Source organism: Hyaena hyaena, unplaced genomic scaffold, assembly GCF_003009895.1.
Source record: "Hyaena hyaena isolate Hyena2069 unplaced genomic scaffold, ASM300989v1 scaffold_1225, whole genome shotgun sequence".
Lineage (NCBI taxonomy): Eukaryota > Metazoa > Chordata > Mammalia > Carnivora > Hyaenidae > Hyaena > Hyaena hyaena.
In genome coordinates, this window is record NW_024081863.1 from 312,117 (window position 1) to 330,664 (window position 18,548).

The 18,548-nt window shown below is 36.5% G+C and overlaps 1 non-coding gene across 1 annotated transcript; it reads right to left on the reverse strand.

Annotated features, from left to right (window-relative positions):
- Positions 1-1,482: 1,482 nt before the first annotated feature.
- Positions 1,483-1,587, reverse strand: LOC120224714. Its single transcript, XR_005526647.1, has one exon. It is a non-coding gene; the product is annotated as a U6 spliceosomal RNA (small nuclear RNA).
- Between the last annotated feature and the right edge of the window lie 16,961 nt (positions 1,588-18,548).

Below are 18,548 nucleotides of genomic sequence, written 5' to 3' on the forward strand. Positions count from 1 at the left end.
TGAACAATATACTGAGGATATTTACCACTAATATTTTTTCTTCTGCCTATCATTTGCCAAACTGTCACTAAGATTTCTTGAAAATGCACTTCAATGGTTTCTGTATTGAGAGCAATTTATTTGACTGGCAGAATGATAGACGAACTATTAGTTAAATACATTTTACCAATTCTATGACTTTCCCTGGTAGCATGGTATCAAGATTAGATACTACGATCCTAAAAATTCCAGCTGACCTTTGGCAACATTGTAAATTAGAAATAATTTAATTTAGTACCAACTTTCGTTTTACTAAATCCCTATCCCAGCCTTAGACAAAGCTCCAGTCCTGTGCTGAGGTATGATAGTCACTAGCACATGTGACCATACACAGTTAAATTAAAATTAATTAAAATTAGATAAAATTTGATATTTGAAATTTAGATACTCAGTTGGACTAGGCACATTTCACATGCTCAAAAGCCATGTGACTAGTGGCTACTATTAGAGCATGTGCATGTAAAACGTTTCCATCATTGCCCGAAAATTCGGTTGGACAGTGTTGCCTAAAACTCAAATAACTTGTATCCTTCCTCTGTCTGGCACCTTCAAAACTGCTTCTTGTTAGGTGTCATCACTCTCATGCCTTCTCCCTCTGAGATTTTCCTGTCCTTTGTTTTATATTATCTGCTAAGAGAAACTCAGGTGCTGAGGTGCTAAGGAGGAAGCTCTGGGATCATTTCCTGGTAAATGAATGGCTAACTATCCATCTTCTATAGTAGTATTTCTCAGAAAGTGGTTCTAGGGTGATTGCTATCGTAATCAACTGAAATAATTATTTACATGTGAAATTCTTGGCCCTCATCTTAAAACCTCTCAATCTGCCTTGTGAGTCCACTTTCTTAGTCATTGTTATGGAGGGCAGAAGTTTGAGAACCATTCCTGAGAGGAACAACCACTATCCATAGCCAGTAACCAAGAGCCTTATATGTTAGTTTGCATAGGAATAAATGCAATGCCAAGTTCAGGTAGCAGAGAAGATATTTTTGGAAGGATTGGGTTTGTTGACCTTCAAATTATACAATAGAAGGCCATTTGCTCTTAGGCTCATTGCAGACCTACTTACTAGCACAACACAGTTGGTAAAGCCCTCTTACCCATTAAGAGAATTTAAAAAAGAATTTACTCTTGACATGTATTTTCTTTATTAATGCTTTAAAAATCATGTTTACCTTGGGGTGTCTGGGTGGCTCAGTTGGTCCAGTGTCTAACTCCTGATTTCCGATCAGGTCATTATCACAGGGCTGTGGAGTCGGCACAGAGCCTGCTTAAGGTTCTCTCTCTCTCCCTCTGCTCCTTTCCACTGCTGGCATTCATCCCTCTCTCTGTGTCTAAAACTAAAAACTAGAAAATTAAAAATTAAATTAAATTAAAAATTACCTATTAATGCTTTCATTTTATTTTATTATTATTATTTATTTGTGTATTCACTTTATTATTTATTTATTTGTGGGAGGCTTCATGCATTTGTGTGTCATCCTTGCATGGGGTCCATGCTAATCTCTGTATCTTTTCCAATATTGGTATATGAGCTGCTGAAGTGAGCATTATTATTATATATTGAAGGACACTCGACAAAGTTGTAAGATTTTGAATCGTACAATGTGATGATTTGATTTATGTGTACATTGTGAAAGGGGGAGTCATGTTAACATCTGCAGCTTGGTTTTATATCATTTATAGTTTCATTTTATGTTGTTTAAACTTCCCTTAAGAAACAAATAATTTTAAAAGAATTTTTAAAGGAAAAATTAATGAAAGAGGAAAAAACAGGAAAAAACAAACAGAAATAGGCTTTTAAAATAAAATTGAAAATGACTTAACCAACTACACACACACACGAAAAGTCAAAACCTAAGCAGAAGCAAATAATGGAAAATTTTCTTTCAAGTCTCATCAAAGAAAAAAAGAAAGAAAAATAGTTAAACAATACTAAGAATAAGAAATGGAGAATGTAAACATGGATATAGACAATATTTAGGTGATTACAAATAAGGCAACTTGGTAGAAAAATCTTAAGTCAAGCTTTGTTTTATTAGTTATATAGACTTATCATAGGGCTATATAATAAAGCAGAGCAATTTGCCACAAATAGACTAGAACAATGGAATAGAGAACTTAGAAGCAAGCCTTCAAAGATGCAGAAGCTTCTGTAAGATAAGAGTGACATTGCTAAGCACCTGGTGAAAAAGTGTGGAAATAAGTAACTAGCCACTTGGGAAAATAAAACATTAAAGTCTGAGCTTGAATCGTAATACAACTTTAGGTGCATTAACGTTTTATGTTTTTTAGTGTCTATTTATATATTTTGAGAGAGAGAGAGAGCACGATAGTGGAGCCTGATGGGGGATTTGATCTCAAGAACCTCAAGATCATGATCTGAGCTGAAATCAAGCGTTGGATGCTTAACCAACTGAGCCATCCAGGAGCCTCTGGATGCATTAACATTTTAAATGTGAAAAATCAAACCAGTAAAATAAAATAAACTGGAAGCAGTTAAATGAACTACTCTATATTCCTTTCACCAAATCTGTCAATTTGATTACCTCTGAACCCTTTCTTCTGACAAAACGGATGAAGTATGAGATAGAATATACGATCACGGAAAGATCCTTATAATTATTGTTTGCAAAGCTAATTTATAGAAAAAGGCATTTTTGTTATCAAAAACAAACACAATGAAATGAAGCACATGTCCCAAATCTACATAAATATTTGGAGACCGTCCCAGTCAACATCTCAGATGTATAAGAAGTATCTAGTTATTTATCGTCTCTGTGTGTAGGTGAGTCAGACTCTAGACTCACCCTCTTTGTCTTATGGATGATTCAATTGCAGCTGCCTTGGGTCCTGCCCCCTTCTCACTGGTTGCTGTCCCACACGTGGGAGGAAGAGCTTATCTTCAGTCCATCCCTCTGAGCACCAACCATTTATGTTCCAGGTGAGAGATGGACAATTGAAATCTGGTGCCTTGCACATGGAGGGCAGAGGAATTTTTACTGAAGTAAGGACACTTGTCTGGGGCCCTGCCCTCTTAGGGGAACTCACACAGCCATCCTGGGAAGTTGGGATGCCTGGCCAGCAGGAGTCCTTCACTTATTCCCGAGATTTCCATCCTTTATTTGGGGGTAAAATTGTGCTCCCTGCTCTAGTAAACCTCAAAGATGGCCTGTTTCCCTTCTGGTTTCTTCAAACATACCTGGATCACCTCTTAAATGATTTAAACTTAGAAAAAAGCCTAGAAGAGACTGTATTAGAACCACTTTTGCTTGTACCTTAAAAAAAAAAGAAATCTTGAGGAAAATAAAGGTAAAATCTGTATAACTGATTGAATCAAAGATGAGCATGGTATATAAGATGAAGGAGGGAAAAATAAGGAACATAAACAGAATTGTGATGAATGTATGCTGATATTCTAATTGAGTATGTGTGTAGGAAAAGATCTAGAATTATACCAAATGTTTACAAATAATTACTTTTGAGATTAGGAGCACTTTTAACTTCATATAGAACTGTAATACTTTAAACAACTATAGGCATTTGCTACTTCTATGAATTATAAAAAAGGTAAACTCAAGAAGCAAACTAGACCAAACAAAAGAATAATTTTTATAAAATTTCAGTTTTATGATGATTAGGCCTGTAACTAAGTCAAGGAAGTGGTCTAAACTCCCTAAGATACTGTGCCCTCTAATGAAGATGTAGAGATAAAAGGCTGAATGTTTATTTAAAACAAATTCTTTATTATTTTTGAAGTATTTGACAAAATTCCAGTAAGAAAAAAATATGAATATAACATGTCTGTTTCCAAAGGGCACAATTATTTGTTTGTTTGTTTATGTTTATTTAGTTATTTTGACAGAGAGAGAGAGAAAGAGAGGGAGAGAGAGAGAGAGAATGAGAGAGAGAGAGAGAGAATGAGAGAGCATGGGAACATGAGCAGGAGAGGGGGAAAGAGAATCCTAAGCAGGCTCCGCACTGTCAGCTCAGAGCCCAGTGAGGGGCTCAAACTCAGAAACCTTGAGATCGTGGCCTGAGCCAAAACCAAGAGTTGGACACTTGGCTGACTTAAGCCACTGAGTTGCCCCAAATGGTACATGTTTTGAAGCTTTTGATGTCCTTGGGCAGGAGATAAAGTTCAAGTAAAGATCTAGCTCTTCCATGAAAAAGAAAAAAAGTTTTAATGTGCTTTGGGACACTGAGAAATGTCATACATGTTGATTATTTTCTGGAGACTGTTAGAAACACAAGCAAGATTCTGAGAGGCTAGTTTTGATTTGCTTTAGGACAATTTCTTCTTGCTCAGTAGAATATAGGCCTTAAACTCTGAGAGCTGGACAGAGGATATATGTTTGCCTCTGAATCCCAGAGTTCTTTGTTCTAGAAAATGCGAACGGCAAAGGGCCAAGTAACCAGAGTAATTTTTTTTTTTTTTAAATCAGTTGCTTCAGTGAAGGTTCAGAAATTTTACAGGTTCCAACACATGGACCCAGAGTCTACCTGTCTATCAGGAACCTGGAATTTGGAGATTTCGTTTGGGAAAAAACATGAAGTCCAGTTGGGCCATAAGAAGATACAACTAAGAACTAAAACCTTTTCTTAAGCCCCAAATGATGGTAGTTGAGCAAACCAACCACCTTCAACAACAAAGAAAAAGAGGTACGCATGGTTTACCATGAGTTAATTCAAGCGCTGAATGATTATTACACCATCAAAATTAAATCAGAAAACTTCATGATTCCAAAAGGGATGAAATATTAGGCTAGTGCAGTGTGGTAATAACAAAATACCACCAGATTCATGCTTTTCCAAATACTTTGCTTTGCTGCCTAAATTGCGAACAAAACAAAATTCTTGGCTCTAGCATCTGCCTCCCTCTCTGACTACAGCTCTTGCCATGGCCATACTTCCTGACATTCTTCTGCTCCTTCCATTCTGTCCTCCTTGCTCGTCCCTGAATAGGCTGAAGTCTGCCTCCGAAATGTTGCCTCTTGGAAACTAAACTGAAAAGCGGATTACTTATTTAAATTAAAAACAATGACCCAAAATTGGTGGTGTAAGTTATTGCATAATTTAAAAAATGACAAGTTTTCTTGGTTCTCAGCATGAGAGCACTAACATTAATCGAGCATGTCACTGTGTTGAGTCATTTCTCATTCAACATTCCATAAAGAAGCTGTAATTTTTATCACTGTAATACAGATGAGAAAACTGGGAAAAGCTAGGAAATGTCAGAGCTGACAGTAAAACTCTACCTCCTTAACCAATATTCTGTACTAATGCCCTGAGTTTATGTATGAATTGGGTTGTAGGTATATAAATGAAGATCCCTTGCAGACAGATACATTTAAAAAATCCCAAAACTTCTAGAGTTTTCTTGCAGTGTTGGGCATAAAATTTTGCTCATTCTCAATATAAAAGGATTCTTTGTCAGTGTACACACACACACACACACACACACACACACACTCATGCACGAGTACTATCCATGTTTTCCCTCAAAGCTATAAAAAGGTTACCTAATCTAAAAAAAAAGATATTCAGCTTCACATCTTATGAGATCCTCTATAGTTTTAATATCTGTCCTGCCCTGAAGCTATCCTCCAGCAATAAACTATACATAGGAATCATGGTGTAAGGGAAAAATAAAGATATATAGTGACACCACTATGTGAAAGCAAAACATCTGAAAATTCAGTGAAAATATTAATAAAATCAGAGAAAAATTTGGTCAAACTTTTTGATATTATATAGACAAAAATAAATGAATAGTTAGCTCAGTTGAATCAACATTTTGGTATTGTTTTAAAATAAATTGACCAAGTATTCTAACTATTGTTTCCAGATTAATCTTTTGTGAATTTTGCCATTTAATTTTAGTCTTTGGACTGTTTACTAACAGGTGAGGTATAAGTAAATGTTTAAAGTTTTGGTCAATGGATTGCATTCTCAGAGGAATAATAAATAAATTCTGTATTTCCAAGGTTTTCATTGCAAGAGGCATATTTTAGAATATTCATCTGGGAGTGATGGGACACATATAAGACATTTGTGTATGGTGGTCAATAGCTCAAATCTCGTGATCATATTAAACAAGTAGAGTCTTCTATAGATACTCTTCTCCTCCTAAAGGTGAGATGAGCCAGCTTAGGGAAATTTTGGCATATAGCCTTGAGGTAAAGTAGATGGCCAAAGACAGAAGGAAATCCCAGAGATGGACCCTGGGGATGAAAATGGTGGTGGTTTTGAAAAGCAACAACTTGGAGGAAATGGAGGAAATATGTGAGAATGTGTCTGGAGGATCCTGTGGACAGGTAGGGAAGTTCCCACAGAGAAGAGAAAGACATGTGCCTCCATTTTTACTTGGGTTTCTGATTTTTTTTATTATGGGAAAACACATATAAAATTTACCATTTGAATTGTTTTAGATATACAATTCAGTGTCAATAAATATATTCACTTTATGGACCATTATCCATCTCCAGAACTTTTTCATCATCCCAAACTGAGACACTATACCCATTAAATAATAATTCCCATTTATCTCTCCCTTAGCCTCTGATAAACACTAATCGACTTTTGGTGTGTATGAATTTGACCATTCTAAGTACCTTATCTGCCAGGGACTGAATATTTTTGTCCCTCCCAAATCCATATGTTGAATGGAATATAATCTCCGATGTGATGATATTAGAAGGTGGGCCTTTGGTGGGCTTTGCCATCATGAAGTTCCAGAAACTTACCTGGTCCCTTCTGCCATATGTGGACCCAGCAAGGAGATCACTCTCCCTGAACCAGAAAGCAGGCTCACGCCAGACACAGAATCTTCCAGTGCTTGGAACTGGACTTCCTAGTCTCCAGATCAATGAAAAAGTAGTATTTATTATTTATAAGCCAGCAAGTCTATGGTATTTTATCAGAGAAGCCCACACTAAAATATTTTGTAAGTGGAAATATACAATATTTGTCCTTATTTCACTTAGCATAATGTTTTCAAGTTTCTTCCATCATGTAACATGTATCAGAATGTCATTTCTTTTTAAGGCTGAATAATATTCCATTGAATGAATATACCATATTTTGTTTATCCATTCATCTGTTGATGGACATTTGGGTTGTTTCAATCATTGGGTTTTGTGAATAATGCTCCTATGAACATGGTATACAAATATCTTATTTGAATTCTTGCTTTTAGCTCTTTTGAGTATATACCCAGATGTGATGTTTTTAAATTTTAAATTTTAGAACTTTTTATTGACATATAGAATGGTGCACAGGTCATAAGTGTACAACTTAATGAATCATTCTTAAGCAAACACACCCATGTGATCAGAAGACAGATCAAGAAACTGAACCTCAAATTCCACCCCCTTTCAGCCCCTGTCCCTCCCCAACCTCCTGACTTAACCCTTGAGATCAGTCTTGTCTGGTTTTGAACGTCACTGAATGGAACCACACAATATGTGCTCATTTTTTGTTATGTTTATGAGACTATACAAATTATGTTTCTAAGGTTAACATTTGTGAGATTTAAAAAAAATTCATATTGTCACAATGTAGTTTTAGTTTATCCATTCTCACTGATACATACTATTCCCTTATGTAAATATTGCACAATTTATTTGCTCATTCCATGATTCATGAGAGTTGTGCTTCCATTCTTAACTTTTATTTTCTCCAGTTTTGTTGGAAAATAATTGACATGCATCACTATATAAGTTTAAAGCATACAACATGACGACTCAATTTACATATATTTTGAAATGATTACTGCAATGACTCTTATTTTTACAAATACCAGGTGGTAGAGAGTCCTTGTAGAGGGAATCGAGGTGTTGGACTTCAGGTCTTACCACTTTTACTTCTTCTACCATAAGAAAAGAAAATAAGGAGGCAGCTATAAACTTTGTCTTTTAAAAAGCAACCAGTTACCATTTGGCTTTCAACCCATAGGTCTGGTTCTCCTTAATCTGCCAGGATACCCATTCACATGGGGCTTCCCGAGACCAGAGAAATTCTCTTCTTTTATCCTTAACCTTAGGGATACCTACCTAGGCAATCTGGCAATTTTTCTTTTCCCCTCAGTATCAAAGGGTGAGCCAGTATTACTCATTCTATATTTTAATATGAATGCAGGTTAGAGGCCTTGCCATCGGTGTATTTCATAGAACTGAAGTGGGGCGGCAGTGAGGTGTTGGGAGGAAGAGCAGGTGTCCAACCTGGGCAGCCATCTCTTGCTTCTTCTATCATAGCCACAGGGTTTATGGGTCCTGGTACTCTCAGTGGACTCTGTGTGACTCAACTCTCCCTCCAAACCTCTTCTCCACTCTGTTAGCACCAGACCACCAAAGCACAGGGTAATTCACGATCATCCCACACAATCATCCCAGAGGGATTCTAGCTTATTTCTCTAGTTTCTACAGTCCCTTGCTACCCTAAGCCCTTACTCCTGCTCCCACTGACTGTGTTGAAGAGTTGCATATTTTCTTTTTTTCATAATTTTTTTTGGCATTTTTTAGAAAAGTAAGCCTTAATGCCCAATGTGGGGCTTGAACTCACAATCCTTAGATAAAGAGTTGCATACTCCACCAACTGAGCCAGCCAGGCACCCTGAAAAGCTGCATATTTCTCTTGGTCCAGCCTGTCTTCTGCCTTCAATTATTTGTGTCTTAAAAATACTCCTTTTGGATGGATAGCACATGACTTATATCTACTGTTTGCTTTATAACCAGAATTTTATATTTTGGATGATCAAGAAACTCTCATGATAGGGTACAGAATAGAGGGAGAATGGCTAAAAAGCCTCAAGATTTTGGGTAAGTCAGATTCAGAACTTCTCCTTTTTTATAGATTGCAGTAATGAACTCTATTCATGTTGGTTCATCTTGAGTTTATGGCGGTGAGATTCAGTGCAAAAACATGAATGCTACCGATTGAGTTGTGTCCCACCAAATTCATATGTTGAAGCCCTACCTACAATGTGACTATATTTTGAGATAGGGCGTTTAGAAGGTAATTGAGGTTAGATGAGATCATGAGAATGGGGTTTTAGTATTAGTGGCTTTATACAAGAGGAAGAGAGAGAGTTTTCTTTCTTCTGCCACCATGTGAGGGTACAGCAAGAAGATGGCCACCTGCAAGCCAGGAAGAGGGCCTTCACCAAGACCTGAATCTCCTTACACCTTGACCTTGGACTTCCCAGTTTTCCAGAGCTCAGAGAAATAAATTTTTACTGCTTTAACTATCCAGTGGGGCATTTTGTTATGGCAGCCTGAGCTAAGATACTGTGTCTTACAACTGAAACTCTTGAATGAGTCACTTCTGCTTATTAGATGAAGTTTTTAAATTTACAGATTGTTAGTAACAGTCCTTATTTCCCCCAAGTAGCTGGGGAACTCACTGAGATAACATATCAGGAGTATGACAGATACAGAGTAAATTTCTTAAAAGTTACTTCCTTTCCCCTCCCCTCCTTTGTTTTTTACCACCTGAGCACAACTGTAAGATGTAAAGGGAACCATAGGCCACCACCGCTTTCCAAACAGGCATAATAATGAAAATGGCTAAGACTTATTGAGAATTTACTATGGATCAGATGCTACAGCTACCACTTTATTTGCATTATTTTGTTGAGTCCTCACAGACACTTTAAAATAAGCATTGTCATTCCCTTTAACAGATGAGGAAACTGAGGCTCAGAGAAGACAAGTAACTTCTCAAGGTTGTATAGCTATTATATAGTGGATCTGGGATTTATATCCATGTCTGTTTGACTCCCTGGGCTGTGTTCTTAATCATTTTTTTTTATTCCTAAGTATATGATTATTGTTCATTCAACCCGAAGGGCACAGGAGATTGAATCACCGCTCTCATGCACCTCACTATCTAGTAGGAAAGGCAAAAGTGAAAATCAATAATCAGTAAATAGTGTGATCAATGTTAAATCTGCACAAGATGTTATTGAGTACAGAGGACAGATACCAACTGTCTGAGAGACCAGAAAATTCTTCCCCAATCAGTTTGCTGGACTGCCGAAGTTGAGAAGGACATTTCAGACTGAGGGAACAAAGTCTCAGAGGCATAAGGGCAAGGCTCATTGGCGATCCACATGTCATTTTGGGTGTGTGGAGCGAAGGACACACACTAGGGAAACATAGGAAATGAAGCAGGAGAGGTCTGGAGGAGCCAGATTGTAAAGAACATTTATATGACATACAAAAGCATTTAAACTCTGCTACAGAATATATGTTTTAGAAAGTCGTTCTTGTATGTCTTCTCCCTTGACACAACTTTATCATAGAAAGGAATGTGTCTTGTTTAACTCTGAGTAGCTAAAGTCTAGCAAAATAGCTCTTCAGCATTTATTTGCCTGAATGAAAAAGTGAATGGATGAAGGAGTAAATGAACAGCGTTAATCACATCACAATAAATATTTTGACTGCAGGGGTTAGAGGGTGCCAAGAATGGGGTAATAGATAAGAGTGAGGAGGAAATTATCCGGCAAAGGTATAGAGAGATGGATATTGGAAGGTTATTTAGGAAAGGGTCTGTCATTTACCAATATAAAATTATCTAGAGGGCTGGTTGGAGGCAGAGTGACGCAAGATGGAGAAGGAGAGAAGCGGCTTTCAGGAGAATACAGGTGGGTGTTGGATACGTTGAGTTGGAAATGACTGGATTTCTGGTTGTCACTTGAGTTTGGAAGCTAGAGGTCATGCTCTGAAAACCATAGCAATACTTGTTTACATTGAAAGAGAGTATGTACAGAGTATGTACAGACTAGAGTGAGTTCTGCGGTTGAAACTTAGGAAAACAACAAATGCTTTCCAGAGGTTAATTCATATTATAGAATCTTACTAGTCATCAAGGATAGAGAAAGAGGAGCCTAGAATGTGGGCTTAGGAGGAGTAAGGGATAAAACGAATCTCGTGGCATGAATCTAAGGACAATTCAAAGGGGTATGTATTCAACAGCATCATACTCTGCAGAGAGGAGTAAATTTGGCACTATTCTGTTACATGTTGTTTGACAGTATATTTATTGGGGAAATTATGTGATATCTATGGAATTAATTTTAAAACAATTTTAAGGGCCTGCTTTGCTTGGTACTATATTTTTTCCATGAGTTGGACGCATTTTATATTCAGCAGTGGAAACTGGGCATTTTTAAAAAGTAAATCATATCCACAAATGACAGTTCCATGAAAAAAAAAATGAGGGATGTTAATACAGTGTAATACCATGAGGATACAGTAAATGCAATTACTTGTTTGCTCAAGGCATCATTAGGTAAGCTGTTGGTAGGAGCAAAAAAATAAGAGACCCAAATGGAAATTTCAGAGCAACTGGTGTGTTGACTTTTCTGGGAGCAAGTCTCCTTAGGATGCCGACTGTAGTAAAATATCTCTGGAATAGATGGGAATAGTCTCAGAGGCTTTGAATAGATTGAAACTATTACAAATGGAAGCATCACTGAAGATTCCGCATAGTAATCTATTTACAAAAATAAGGATTGTTTTCAAGGTTGTGGAAAACAGTTAAGTCAGTTTCTAATTTTTTTTTGAAATTTGAGTTATCATAGTAATTCAATTTTTAAAATACTTGTTGAGACTAAGGGATGAATACATGTACCTATCTAGGTAAAGTATCTGTGCTATGCAAAGGAAAAAGAAGCCTATAATTTAAAAAAATTATTGAATATATAATATGTACAAAAAAAGTGTGCATAAACATACCACTCAATGATTCTTTTTTTACAAACACCACTGTAAAATCTACACCCAGATCAAGAAACAGACATCAACAGCACCCCAGATGTCTTCTTTAATCTGCCTCCCAGTCACCAAGAGTAAACACCATCTGGCTGTACAACATAAAATCTAAAATTTTAAACACTAGATTTTATCTGATTCTCTGCATTTGCTTGTTTTCTTCTTTATTTGGGCTTTAAGCTTGTCCATGATAGGGATTATGGCTTACGCTGCTCATCTTTGCCAAAAGGGCCTAGGGCACAGGTAGAAACACTGTAGGCATTCAATATTAAATTAACTAAGAAAAATGGAATGCAATGGGAGCAAAGAAAACTTGAGGACAGTTGGAGCCAGAAATTATTCCCCGTGTTAAAGGCGTTTTGGTCTTGGTGGCAATAAAGGGCCAACAATCACCTGGACCAGTTCTCATTCTGAGTGTGACTCAAGGTAGCACAGAGAGAGAATAACAGTTCTCTAGGGCTGGCTTTAGGCCTTATGTATGTTAGGATATCAGAGATGGGGGGTTGATAATAGCACCATTTAAGATATTCTAGAACAATCTGACAGAATTTTTCTGTAGTAGTGAATGTGGACAAGATTTTTTCTTCCATTCTTCAGGGAGGTTAAAATAGTCCCTTTCCAGAGACCACAGGAGGTTATAGTTGAAGGAGATGAATTTCATATGTCATTTAATATGTCATTACTGTTCTTCATTCTACATATATTTTAGAGTTTTCTCTCAGTGCATTTACTGATAAATATCAGACACAGTTAAAATGATACAAAAAAGGAGAATAATCAGCTATGTATTCTCTGCATTTAGTTACCTAAATGTTGTCAATAACCTTTGTTTTTATTACTTTATTGTATCACTGACATTTAATTCGATGATACTAATAATAATTAAGATTAAGTGACTGCTTACTATAAACCAGCCCTGTAATTTACATAAATGAGCCCATTATAGCCTCGTAATTATCACACCTCATATTATATGCTGTCCCCATTTTAAGGAAATGAGGCTTAAAGAAGTTCAGCTACTGGCCAAAGTCATAAATCAAAGTGGATCTTTGACTAGAGATTCAAATCCAGGTCTGTCTAGTTCCAGAACCTGGACTTCTACCTTCTATAAGATACTTCAGTATCTTATCAATCCTGACACTTTGGGCTTTTACCCATTATTCAATACTCAATACTATTTACTGAAGTTTTGTTTCGTTTAATGACTCAGTAGATATCTTTTTACTGAGAAAATACAGCAGTCCTGGGCGGTGGCTATCTCTAGTGTTGGTAGTCATTAAGAGAGATTTCTATAACACACCAGAAGGTTGGCTATAAATCTGGAGCAAGGATACAGAACTAGAAAGCTAAATCTTTAGTATTACATTCAACTTAAATTGGAATATTACGGAAGGGCAGTTTTGATAACTACATACACACATACAGCATTTTAGATTCTGACCAATTCAGTTAACTTTTTGGATACACTTGTTGTCTCTGGAAGTTTCAGTTCAAACTAAAAGGCTATCTGGTAATTTCCATTATTACTGCAACATGAATTAAACTAACACATTATAAGAAGCTTCAATAAAAAGTATCACACCAATGAAAGGCAAACTGCCAGGTAGGGGTGCTCAGAAAGACAAATTAGTCTCTTGAGATGAAAAGGCAACAATTTCTTAGGCTCTGATGATCTCCCCAATGAGGAAGATTGAAAGGAGAGGTGGTTGGTCTTCTCTGGAGATAATGAGAGCATAGCTCAAAGTGGCTTCTGTTCTTCTCCCGGAATAGCGTAGGTGACCAAGGTGAAATTTTCTTCTATATAAAACCGATCCTGGACTCCCTTTAGGATGAGTGTCCATTTCAACTTATCACCCAGCTCTTGGTGGCCAATTCTCAAGCCTGTTTCACACTTTGCTCTCACCATGGGTTTTTGGGCATCTTTGAACTTCCTCCAATGTACCTTCAGACATTTCTTAAAAGTGCTTGAGAACCATTTTGAAGATGGCAAGCTAATGCTTATGTCTATGCTTGCTAAATTTCCTAAACTACTCAAATTCCATGAAACAGGGTTTTGACTGCTGTCATCTACAACTGTCTCACGTGTAATTTTAAGTACGGCAAGACACCAGAGAGGTGACAAAGAAGCGGGTAGTAATAAAAGTAAAATACTGTTGTTTGGTCTTTTAAGAATGAATCACATGTGTGAAGAAATAAATCTATTCCTTTAAAGCCTGGTAGATTATTTTAGGGCATATCAGGAGAGAAATAGAATACGTTCAATTAAAAATGATTGAGAAATATTATTCTTTACTTTAAAATAGCTGTCACTTCAATTATTTATCATTTTTATTCTCAGCTCAAGAGTAAAAAGACAAATTTTCTATAACTGGATTGCTATTATAAAGCTAACCAGATACCTTTGTCTTTCTTCTTGCTTTTATATTAAGCCCTATAGACTAAGCGCTTGGCTATAAATAAAACTATTGATGTTAAAAGGTCATGGATGTGACCTTTCACATGTTTCTTCTCCACTGTATCTATATACACTGTATACTTTACCCAGAGAAGAGATTCTTTATTTAAGAGAGCTTAAACTGTTCAAATTTGTAATGTACTGGGGATTTTGGAATGTCTAGGGGACTTAGTGGATAAAGAACTGACCTTTCATCTCTGAACCCAGACACAGTCCAACCTCAGATAAGTGAAAAAGTTTTGTGTCAGTCGCCTGTATGATAAACTGGTACTATCCACTATCTTCCAACCCAATTAAGCATTACTGGCAGATCTGGCCTCAAGAGGCACATGGAGTATAGAAATGGAATTACTTCTACTCCTGGAGAGGGTGTCTGAACCTTCAAGATAGGATTTTAAGGTTATAAATGGGAAGCATTGGCCAAAGTAGCATCTACAGATAGAAATCCATAAGCCCATGTGAACACCAGCCCCCTGCCCCCGCCCCAATCAAATGCAAATTTGAGATACTGGGATATTTCCTAGGTTCATCATTTTAGCTTCCATTTGCTATGTCTTCAGATGCAATTTGTGAAATATTTTTATTTTAATCTACAGGAAAAAATAATTAGAATGTAGGAGACAGTAGCAGATGTATGTAGCAGTAGCCAGCAGTGAAATTTGGTGCTGGTAGAACCAGCCTAATGTTCACAGAGAAATGCAGACAAGAGTTTCTAAAATATTAAATAATGCACAAATTCCTGCATTTATACTGGGATACATTATATGAAGTTGTGACAAGTTTTCATTTTATTATTTAAGTTTTACTTACCTAACATTAAAATGAACTCCCTTTTCAAATAAACATTCGAAATAATGAAAAGAACACTGAAACTTCTTGAGGACATGATTGCTGTTTCTTGACATCTTTGATTTTTCAAATATGTGACCTCACAATGCAAAGATGATGCCCACTATCTGCTTTGTCATGAATGGATGAGTAATGGTTGAATGAGATACTATTGCATGTTAGATGGCCATTGTGAGTTAGAAAAAAATGGTTAAATGTTTCAGTGTTGAAGAATTAATGAGAGAGGGGAAGTTGAACAATTTCTATAAAAATATTCAAGCAATTTAAATTTTCAACAATGAAAGGTGTCAGAATTAACCTGAGAAGAGCCTTTTGTGGAAAGTAATACAGTGATTAAGTATCTTTATTTTTCTCCATTAGAGAGAAAACAATGGCCATTGTCATTTAATTTAGTTTAAGTAGAGCTTCATTTACATACTAATAAGAACTTTGTAATATGCAGTTATACAGCAACTATTTTAAAATTAACAAAAGAAAAAGAAATAATGTTTTTTTCCTTGGGGATATATGACAAGGAAAAACTTGAGTAGACTACTGAGTTAATCTCTTTGGTTGGATTAGAGTTATTTTTTTGTTTGAATTTCAATATTTTTCTATATCTCTAAGTGTTGTACGGTAAGCATATTTATTACTACTTTTTTAACCAGGAAAAATGACCTCCGAAACAAGCACTGCTCCCTAAAATCTATCTCATTACAACTTTCTCTATGTCCGTCATTCATGTTCGGAAAACTAAAAACAGTATTCATTCTGTAAATTTGAAAGTCACGTACTTTGGACAGCAAAGGGAGAATACTAGAAAATGTTTCTGTGAGTAATTTGATTTGAAAGTTGAGAGAAGGTGAACTCAATAAAGGTGAAGAATTCAAATTCAAGAGCAGGGGTAAGAAAGGCTGGAGGGGACCAGGAACTTAAAAATACTTGAGAAGAATTGCACTAAGTGGTTCCAAAGAAAAGACAGTAAGCCTATTTTGATCTATGTACATAGAGGATCTGGATACTTTCTATTATTGGTGTTAAAAGACAATACAGGAATCATAGACCCCAAATCATCTGCCTGATACATCAGCTTCCTTGAAACAATCTACTCTCTACTAAAAGTTTCCTTGCTCTGCCTCCTTCTGCTTATTAAAAGCCTTTGAGGGGCGCCTGGGTGGCTCAGTGGGTTAAGCGTTTGACTTCGGCTCAGGTCATGATCTCATGGTTCGTGGGTTCGGCCCCGTGGCAGGCTCCGTGCTGACAGCCAGCTCAGAGCTCGGAGCCTGTTTCAGATTCTGTATCTCCCTCTCTCTCTCTGACCCTCCCCTACTCACACTGTCTCTCTCCTTCTCTCTCAGAAATAAATAGAACATTAAATTTTTTTTAATTAAAAAAAAGCCTTTGAGCTCCTTTCTTTCTGCTGGATAGGACGCTGCCCTATTCATGAATCACTGGATAAAGCAAATTAGACCTTCAGATTTACTCAGTTGGATTTTGGTTTTAACAACAGATCTGGCCAAAACTGATTAAATTAACCAAATTATTACTCATATTGCTTTAGTTAAGACATTTAATGTGAATGGCAAAAATAGTAGCAAAACAGGAATATTAACAAAGAAAAGAAGTAAAATCTAGAAGGTAGGAGATTGAAAGATCAAGATACAAAATATCCAAACTGCCATCAAGTTGGAAGTGAGAAAATGGTCCCATATTTTGTCTTCAAAGAGTAGATTGGAAATACACCCTGAAAATCTGAAAAGGATTGGAGTATAACATTTTTGTGAGAAAAAACCGAAAGCCAAAATTCAGATTTTGTGACTAAGGATTTTTGGTTTTATGTCTTAAGATGATCTATTTTCTCCATATGGCTTTTCAAAGGGAGACTGGATGTAATCACTGAGAACCATTTAGATATGGCTTATTTTGGAAATATTATCTTCTCAACACTCGCAATTTTTCCTATCTCACGTGGGAAACTAAAAACGAAACCCCGAATTCTGATTCCAGCACACAAAAATTCCAGGCAAATCTTTTGCTCCTAGTTGGAGTTTTTGCTTGTTTTTAGAAACTATAGAAATACAGCTTGCAGTTAACTTTACTTGGGGTAAATCAGTGCATCCTCATAACAGAGGTATACAACCACGGATGATGCAAAAATCACATTCATGTGAATCACATATTTTCATAACCTTTCTCTATGCATTTCCTTTATAGCATGCATAACAATTATAGTTTAAAGAGCTACTTACTTAATTATTAATTTAATATATGTGTATCACACTGGGCACGAACACCTGCCTACTTTTGCACCACTGTATGCAAGGTGCACAAGTGCATGACACATAGTAGGTGCTTCCTAAGTGTGGAATCGATGAATAAATAAAGCACTTCTTCTCGAGCTTTCACTTTGACTTAACTGACACATGAGAAAACCGATGCCTGTAATCAAGTGGCTGTCCATTGCTCAGAAGTGTTTTTCACTATTTGAAAGAAAATAATACTTTTTAATTTTATCGACTTAGAGATATGGATTTTTCTAGAAACGAAACAGAAAGCGAATAGACAACCACAAACTCCACAGAAGATATTTAATGAACAAAATCCCAATTTCACTAAGAAAACGCAAGTCACTGATGACTGTTATGCATGTTTTCGTTTAAAATGTCTTCGTATTTCTCACATGCATAAAGGCTTGTTTAGAAATGTCATAAATGGTCATTTAAAACCATGTCCACTTATTTAATGTCCGCAGGCAGTCCATGCGTAGGAAAAGCCAAGAGAACGCCACTTGCTTTAAAGATGACAATACCTTTGGAATGTTAAGAGCGTCAAACTTTCTAAAGGAAAATTATTTCTTTTGCGAACAAGGAAAGAGTCAGGTTGGCTTAGTCCGTTTTGCACCTTTGTGCTAGGGAATCTCTGGGTTTAAATTACAGCAGCTTCAGTCTTTGCTTTTCAATCCCTTAATCCTCAAGGAGCATAGGTTTCAGTTCAAGACAACTTCACACAGAACATAAGAAAAGACTCTGTGAGCCTACCTCAAGTATGATGATCTTTTTTTCAGCTGTGATCTTTCACTTGCATCCCATAGTCAAAATGACTTTGAGGCAAACCAGTGTCAAATAATTAATGCATTTTCAATGAAGGACTTTTTTCCACTCTGCTATAATGCAATGCATGAACAGCAATAAATACTTTCATGTAAGCCACTTGTACCTGTGGTTTTCATCACTGTTTCACTGGGATCCTTCACATTAGAGAACCTTTGTGAGGTGCCTAAGCTGAAATGGAAAGAAAGGCTGGCCTCGGAGGTTTTACATCTGGTAGCCTACCCCATTACTTACAGGCTACATGTAAAAAAAAAAAAAAAAGTTATACAGGTTGAATTGGGGCAATTATGTTCTGATCTAAGACATATATATTTGTCGATTATTTCCAGGTGTTTCTTAAAAAAA